Source organism: Salvelinus namaycush, unplaced genomic scaffold (genome assembly GCF_016432855.1).
Source record: "Salvelinus namaycush isolate Seneca unplaced genomic scaffold, SaNama_1.0 Scaffold1379, whole genome shotgun sequence".
Taxonomy (NCBI): domain Eukaryota; kingdom Metazoa; phylum Chordata; class Actinopteri; order Salmoniformes; family Salmonidae; genus Salvelinus; species Salvelinus namaycush.
The window spans coordinates 35,841-45,000 of record NW_024058096.1 but is presented as its reverse complement, the minus strand read 5'-3'; the positions used below and the strand labels follow the sequence as shown (position 1 = coordinate 45,000).

General features: G+C 45.7%; 2 pseudogenes; both read left to right on the top strand.

Annotated features, from left to right (window-relative positions):
• LOC120036512 overlaps window positions 1-286 on the top strand; it is a 13,329-nt pseudogene extending 13,043 nt beyond the window's left edge.
• A 2,496-nt stretch (window positions 287-2,782) lies between these two features.
• Window positions 2,783-9,160, top strand: part of LOC120036511 — a 31,269-nt pseudogene continuing 24,891 nt past the window's right edge.

The following is a 9,160-nucleotide window of genomic DNA, read 5'->3' as shown; positions in this document are numbered from 1 at the left end:
TACCTCTCTCTCTCTCTACCTCTCTCTCTCTCTACCTCTCTCTCTCTCTACCTCTCTCTCTCTCTCTCTACCTCTCTCTCTCTCTCTACCTCTCTTTCTCTCTCTACCTCTCTCTCTCTCTACCTCTCTCTCTCTCTACCTCTCTCTCTCTCTACCTCTCTCAGAGCTGCATCGGTGTGCAGTGTTCTGTCTGCTCCAGGTGGGGGCGGAGATCCACGACACAGACATGGTGATAGTGGACCGGACACTCACCGACATCTGCTTTGACAACACCATAGTGTTGTAAGTCCTATTTGGGTTGTGTTGTATCTAAGGCTGCGTTTACACAATTATTGGCAAAAGAGCTAATCTGATTGGTCAAAATACCAATTAGTGGAAATATATCAGAATTGGGCTGCCTGTGTAAACACAGCCTTGCTGTCTTATCTTTCATATAGAGAGTGTTGTTTGGTCTGTATAAGGGCATGTTTATTTAATGTCATGATTGTATGATAAAGATAGATAAGATAAGGTAGATAATGGATATATTTTTGAAATCCTGTATCAGTAACTGATACATATATAGTACCAGTCAAAAGTTTGGACACACCTACTCATTCAAGGGTTTTTCTTTATTTTTACTGTTTTCTACATTGTAGAATAATAGTGAAGACATCAAAACTATGAAATAAACACATATGGAATCATGTAGTAATCAAAGAGTGTTCAACAAATCAAAATACATTTTATATTTGAGATTCTTCAAAGTAGCCACCCTTTGCCTTGATGACAGCTTTGCACACTCTCAACAGCTTTACCTGGAGTGCTTTTCCAACAGTTTTTGAAGGAGTCCCCACATATGCTGAGCACTTGTTGACTGCCTTTTCTTTCACTCTGTGGCCCAAATCTTCCAAAACCATCTCAATTGGGTTGAGGTCGGGTGATTGTGGAGGCCGGGTCATCTGATGCAGCACTCCATCACTCTCATTCTTGGTCAAATAGCCCTTACACAGCTGGAGGTCTGTTGGGTCATTGTCCTGTTGAAAACAAATGGACAGTCCCACTAAGTGCAAACCATGTGGGATGGATATCGCTGCAGAATGCTGTGGTAGCCATGCTGGTTAAGTGTTGCCTTGAATTCTAAACAAATCACTGACAGTGTCACCAGCAATGTACCATCACACCTGCGCCTCCATGCTTCACGTGGGAAACCACACATGCGGAGATCATCCGTTCACCTACTCTGCATCTCACAAAGACACGGCGGTTGGAACCAAAATCTGAAATTGGACTCATCAGGACCAAAGGACAGATTTCACCGGTCTAATATCCATTGCTTGTGTTTTCTTGGCCCAAGAAGTCTCTTGTTCTTATTGGTGTCCTTTAGTAGTGGTTTCTTTGCAGCAATTCGACCACGAAGGCCTGATTCACACAGTCTCCTCTAAACAGTTGATGTTGAGATGTCTCTGTTACTTGAACTTTGTGAAGCATTTATTTGGGATGCAATTTCTGAGGCTGGTAACTCTAATGAACTTATCCTCAGTAGTAGAGGTAACTCTTGGTCTTCCTTTCCTGTGGCGTTACTCATGAGAGCCAGTTTCAACATAGTGCTTGATGGTTTTTCCGACTGCAGTTGAAGAAACGTTAAAAGTTCTTGACATTTTTCCGCATTGACTGACCTTCATGTCTTAAAGTAATGATGGACTGTCGTTTGTCTTTGCTTATTTGTTCTGTCTTGCCATAACATGGACTTGGTCTTTTACCAAATAGGGCTCTCTTCTATATACCCCCCCTACCTTGTCGCAACACAACTGATTGGCTCAAACGCATGAAGAAGGAAAGACATTCCACAAATGAACTTTTAACAAGGAATACCTGTTAATTGAAATGCATTCCAGGTGATTACCTCATGAAGCTGGTGAGAGAATGCCAAGAGTTTGCAAAGCTGTCACCAAGGCAAAGGGTGGTTACTTTGAGGAATCTCAAATATAAAATATATTTTGATTTGTTTATCACTTTTATGATTACTAAATATTCCATATGTGTTATTTCATCGTTTTGGTGTCTTCACTATTATCCTACAATGTAGAAAATAGTAAAAATAAAGAAAAACCCTTGAATGAGTAGGTGTCCAAACTTTTGACTGGTACTGTACACTGACTGTACAAACCATTATGAACACCTGCTCTTTCCATGACATAGACTGACAGGTGGATCCAGGTGAAAGCTATGATCCTTTATTGATGTCACTTGTTAAATCCACTTCAATCAGTGTAGATGAAGGGGAGGAGACAGGTGAAAGAAGGATGTTTAAGCCTTGAGATTATTGAGACATGGATTGTGTATGTGTGCCATTCACCAGTTGAGGGTGAATGGGCAAGACAAAATATTTTAGTATGGTAGTAGGTGCCAGGCGCATTGGTTTGTGTTATGAACTGCAATGTTGCTGGGGTTTTTCACGCTCAACAGTTTCCCGTATGTATCAAGAATGGTCCACCACCCAAAGGACATCCAGCCAACTTGACACAACTGTGGGAAGCATTGGAGTCAACATGGACCAGCATCCCTGTAGAACACGTTCAACACCTTGTAGAGTCCATGAGCTGACAAATTGAGGCTGTTCTGAGAGCAAAAGGGCTGCAACTGAATATTAGGAAGGTGTTCTTAATGTTTGTACACTCAGTGTACATTCTGTGTATGTATAAGCATGTGTTTTCGGTGTGTGTGACTGTGTGTGTTTGTATATATTTGTTTTTGCTGTGTGCATGCATTTCTATGCACGTATAACTGTGTATCTCTCCATATGTGTTTGCCGTATCAAGCAGCGAGGCCAGCCGGGATTGAGCTGCGCGTGGAGATGTACAGCTGCTGTTCAGAGGAGGACTACTCGACAGGGAGCACGTCTCGGAAACTAGCCAGCAAACTGAGCAGCTCTCTGGGCCGTTCGGCAGGGAAGAAGCTCCGCGTCGCCATGGACCCTGGAGCCTGCAGCCCCATCAGCAACGGAGGAGGAGCCACGCTGCTGCTGCCTCTGCCCACAGTGGTGTGAGTGTGTTTATGTTGTGTACACACGCTACTTCTCTAGTGATATTCACACACCCTGAGACGTATTTCTAGGCATGTAGTGTACAGTCATTCATACAGACACACGTATGCAGTCCTGCAGCGAAACACCCACACAAAGTCACTGACGTAGACACCGACGTGTGTATTTAGTACCACAGTCACACAGCTCACCAGTGCCTCTGCCATGTGTTCTGTTCACAGGGGACCGAAGTACCATCCTCTTGGCCCACACCACCCTGTCACTGTCACACGTCCAGGACAGCTTCCGCACACATGACCTCAGCATCTCGGGCAACGGTAGATCACAGTAGGGATGTGGTTTATCCATGTACAGTAAATATGGGTCAGACTTCTCTTTCTCTCCCTCCCTCTGTTTCAGTACCTCTCGCTCTCTCAGCCCTCCACACCTCTCTGATTCAGAGGGGTTGGGTTAAATGCAGAAGACAACATTTTGGTTGAATGCATTGTTGTGCTACTGACTAGATATCCTCTTTCCCCATGTCTTTCTCTCTCCATTTATCCCAGTCTCCCTCCCTCTCCCAGCCACGATGTTAGCTGTCTGACAGTCATTGTCAAGGTCATAGTAATAAATTGGAGTCAGTGCTGTGTAAAACTCCAATGATGAGGTGTACAGGGGAGTAGACACCATGACATGTGCTGCTGCTTAATTCATTGCCCCTTACTTACAGCTGTAATAAAGTTTGATGGGCACTCCACTGTTGTTCGGGGCTCACCTTGCAGCTGTGACACTTTATTCCCTGCTATTGTGTGTGTGTGTGTGTGTGTGTGTGTGTGTGTGTGTGTGTGTGTGTGTGTGTGTGTGTGTGTGTGTGTGTGTGTGTGTGTGTGTGTGTGTGTGTGTGTGTGTGTGTGTGTGTGTGTGTGTGTAGATGTTTCATTCCTTTCTCTCTCTATCCCCCTGTCGTTCCCTGTAGAGGAGTGTTCACACTGGGTGCCTCTCTACGGCAATGTGTGTTGTCGCCTGGCTGCCCAGCCTCACTGTATGACCCAACAGATGATGAGCGGCTGCTTGAAGGTCAAGGTGAGGGTGTCTGTGTGTGTTTGAGAGGATAGCAAGGCATGTCTCTCTCTCTCTCTAATTAGCGTCTCTATCTCTCACAGCAGTTTGGAGGTGACCCTCAGAGTTGGACAAACGTCTACGGCGTCCTTAAAGGGACAAACCTTTTCTGTTACCACCGGCAAGAGGATGTAGAGGCTAACATAGAGCCGGCTTTTACCATTTCCATCAATAAGGTCAGTGGATGGAGAAAAAAAACGTCCCCACATACGCACACTCTCAACATGAAACAATAAAGCATGCTAGCTGGTGGCCCCTGACCCACAGCAAAAAGTCCTCATTCAGCTTCAGACAGAGACAGTTCTGTAGAATCATGCATCAATCAGCAGCTCTGACTGCTCTGCTCTCAGGATCAAGCTGAACCCAGTGAGGCGGAACAGGGCACTGCTGCCACCTACTGGTGGGGATGGGGAAATACATTTGGAGTACTGTCTTTAGGGTGTCACAATAATATCTCCTTTCTCCTGAAATGTACACTCGTTTACTACTTCCCAAAGCATTGGATTGGTGGAGGCAGGGGCTACAGGAAGTTTCCACCCATTATACCAGTCATTTCCTTTCAAATTAGTGAAGGGAAGTGAACATGTGCACACTTTGGGAGGAATGAGAGACAATTGGGACGTATTTAACTAGGCAAGTCAGTTATGAACAAATTCTTATTTACAATGACGGCCTACCCCGGGCCAAACCTGGACCATGCTGGGCCAATTGTGCACCGCCCTATGGGACTCTCAATCACGGCCGGATGTGATACAGCCTGGATAGCTGATAACTGGGACAGATTCATGCTTGAGGTTACTTGAGTGGACTTGGCATATATGTCACTCACTGCTCTGTGTGTCAGTAAGTGCATTCACGCACTGTGAGTTGACGAGAAAATAAATGCTTTGATGCTTAAATTCATCTTTTTGGGGGGGTTATTGAATCATTTGGTCAAATGCAACACTATTAGCTGATTGTGTGTGTGTGTATCCGGTGTGTTAGAAGACGAGAATACGGGCGTCAGAGAAGGACCGCCACAATAAGGCCCAGAGTATCTGTATCAGTAACCATTATGGAGGAGAGGAGGTGACACACACACTCTCAGCAGACAGTCGTGAAGACACACACCGCTGGATGGAGGCCTTCTGGCAACAGTTCTATGACATGAGTAAGTAGGCTGATCACATGATTAGGGGCCTGAGTTCTTCATTGGTGAGCTCAGGGGAAAACTCCTGGCCCTAGAGTAGACATACACACCCTACACTATAGGTCCTGATATGCTCTTGTTCATGTGCTCATTGACTCCTGATGTGTCGTTAGTGGTTTTCTCAGGTTGATTGGATGTTGGAAGATGACTGACAGTTTCCTTCTTCCCTGCAGGCCAATGGAAGCAGTGCTGTGACGACTTAATGAAGATTGAGCTGCCATCGCCCCGGAAACCAACCCTGGTCACATCGAAACAGGGTTCTCTTTACCACGAAATGGGTAAGACAGCGACCCAAATTGTCCATAATACTTTTTATATGATTCAGTAATATGTTGTGGACACTTAGACTTGAGTTTCTTTCCGCTTTTATTTATTAGTAATAAATCTAGAACATATAGTAATTTGTTAGTTAGTTTATAAGTTTAGGGTTACAAAAATCATAGCTTAATAATAGGTTAATAGGTTTACAAAAACAAATACATTTAAATATATACGGAACAAAAATATATAAATACAACATGCAACAATTTCAATGATTTTACTCAGTTACAGTTCATATAAGGAAATCAGTCAATAGAAATAAATAAATGAGGCACTAATCTATAGATTTCACATGACGGGGCAGGGGCGCAGCCATGGGTAGGCCCACCCACTTGGGAGACAGGCCCAGCCAATAAATAAAAAATCCCGGAAAAATGGCTTTATTACAGACAGAAATACTTCTCAATTTCATCAGCTGTCGGGGTGGCTGGTCTCAGATGATCCCACAGGTAAAGAAGCCGGATGTGGAGGTCCTGGGCTGGCGTGGTTATACGTGGTCTGCAGTTGTGTGGCTGGTTCAATGTACTGCCAAATTCTCTAAAACAACCTTGGAGGCGGCTTATGGTAGAGAAATTCTCTGTCAACAGCTCTGGTGGACATTCCTGCAGTCAGCATGCCAATTGCACACTCCATCAAAACTTGAGACATCTGTGTCATTTTGTTGTGTGACAAAACTGCACATTTTAGAGTGGCCTTTTATTGTCCTCAGCACCAGGTGCATCTGTGTAATGATCATGCTGTTTAATCAGCTTCTTGATATGCCACACCTGTCAGGTGGATGGATTATCTTGGCAAAAGAGAAATGCTCACTACCAGGGATGTAAACAAATGTGTGGGCAAAATCTTAGAGAAATACGTTTTTTGTGCGTATGGAACATTTCTGGGATTTTTATTTCAGCTCATGAAACATGGGACCAACACTTTAAATTTTGTTCAGTATATTTCCAGAGGATGATAGTCCCCTTAACCACATGCGTGTTTCTGACTGTTCTAACAGTGGTGGTACATATGCATGAGCTCTCCATCGGACTCTACTCTGAGCTGCCTGCCACCACACTAGCACACCAACCAACCTCTATGCATAATGGATGGAAGTGTTCTTTTCTCTGACGTGCTGACTCTCTCTCTCTCTTCCTTTATCTCTCTCTCTCTTTGTGTTTCTCATTCCTTCCTTTTTGGCTATCACCTTCCCTGCCACTCTCCCTTGTTCCTGTGCTCAAATTACATTTCCCCCCTTTTTCCCACCATTATCATTCTATTCCCATCATTGTTAATTTTACACTCCAATGGAATTCTAATATTCATACATTCTAAATGAACTCCTTTTTACCGCGTTATGCACATCAATTTATTCCCCAAATCATGTATCACAACTTTATTTCACCCTGCCCGTCAATGCACATACCTGCCCCCCCCCCCCTGGACCCTAGCCCCCCTCACCATCCCGTCCTGTGAGGGTATCTTGCTGCAGGATAATGCTGTGTCTGCTGAGATTCGTGCTCTGCTCTCCTCCTATTACAACGACAGGTGAAGTACCAGTGGGGTCCACTCACACACTGCAGTATTGAACCTGACCCCACCCCCCCCCTTCAACTAGCATCACCAAGTCTAGGTCTAGCCTCTCTGAACTGTATTCCACTGTCTCAGCGTTATTAGGACGGTCTGTCCGACCACAGTAATGACTTTCCTCTGTTCCTCCTAGTTATTGACACCTCTGATGACATCAGTACGGTGACGGACATCCTGGCGCGGCGGATGGAGGAGCTGGAGCTGAGGAGCCAGCTGGGGACCTCTCCTCCCTGGATGTCCCTGTTCGAGGAGTCTCCTGGTTGCCCCCGCACCCACAACCGCCTCCCCCACAGCCCCCTGCGCTGCCCCCGGCCCGGCCTGCTCTCCTCAGAAGCCAGCCTGACCTCGGACAGCGACAGCCCCTGCAGCACCAGCCCTTGCTCCCGCTACAGTGGCTGGGCAGAGCCCCTCTCCCTCTCCTCCCCCTCCTCACACTTCCGCCCCCGCACCCTCTCCCTGGACGCCAAGCTCAGCACCCTCAGGGGCAGGGGGTATGGAGGGGTGTTACAGTGCTCCTGTCAGCCCCCCTCCTCCTCCTCCCTTGCCCCCATCCCAGCCCAATGCGTCCCCCAGGCCACCCTGTCCTGCTCCAGCTCTACCTCCAGTAACAGCTCCAGCGAGGGCAGCCACAGCCCTGAGTTGTCAGACGGCACCCCTTTCTCACGCCCCTCTTCGGCCCGTCAGAGCCTCAGGAACTTGAGGGCTAAACTGGACCCCCGGAATTGGCTCCAGAGCCAGGTATAACCCAGCTCAGACCCCACTCATCTAAACCACAGAGCCAGGTATAACCCAGCTCAGACCCCACTCATCTAAACCACAGAGCCAGGTATAACCCAGCTCAGACCCCACTCATCTAAACCACAGAGCCAGGTATAACCCAGCTCAGACCCCCAGATCACCCAAGGTCCTGGTAAGAACTGACAGGAAGGAAGCCCCCACTTCCTCTCTGATGAAAGGGCGTTGGTATTAACTGGAATGACTTCACTCTAATGACAGGAGAATTGTGAATTGTCAGTGTATGGGAATGTTTAGTATCTGAATGTGGTCAGAGGGTTGTTGGTGTAACTTGTGATCTATTCAAATGGCTAGACCCACTGTCGCCTGTAATAGCAATTAAATCCTGCCAGAAAAAGTCCTCTGAAACTACTAATACACTGATTTGCTTATTGCATGATAGTGCTCGAAGTCGAGGAATGTGTTGTTCAGATCTTTAAACTTCTCAGAAAGTGAATGAATTTTGAAAGCTCAACTTAATGCAACTGTGCTCCCATTAATTTACTGTGCTACTTGTTACTACTGTGATAACATCAGGGTCACTTCCTCGGCTGGGTTTCCAGAACTTCCCCTACATTCATTAACACATTGTAGGCCTAATACACATCAACCAATATTTGAGTTCACCAGGACATTCCGTTAAGAAACTGACAACAATTATTTGTACCAATGTATGGAGTAATTATAATGAATTGAAGGAAGCCTAAGGTAATGTACTACATAATCACGAGAAGCCATATTAACTCCTGTGTTACACTGCCTCATTCAAGTTCCGGGGTGCAAATGTACTGACTGAAGAGCGTAGAACCTGGGAATGTGCATACATGGGTGAAGAGTTTTGGAATCCCACAACTCTGACCTCTTTGTTGATTTATAGCTTAGTTTGTGGTACTACAGTCATAACGTTATGCCCGGCAAACCGGTCTCAGAATTCTGCTGCAATATGATATGAAACATTGTAATCGATCAAATATGCAATGCAGGAAATATTGATCTCTAGAAAATATTGTGTTGTGTTTTTTGTCTTAAAATAGTGTAGTCTTTCACCTAATGCCAAGCAGCTGATTGTATTGGTTAAGTGATGAGGTGGGCAGGGGTAGGTGTGTCCCTGGTCTGTGCAGTAAAGCCTAACAATCCCTGTGCTTCTAATGGACTTTCTAACATGCCACTGTGTCCCAAGGGCT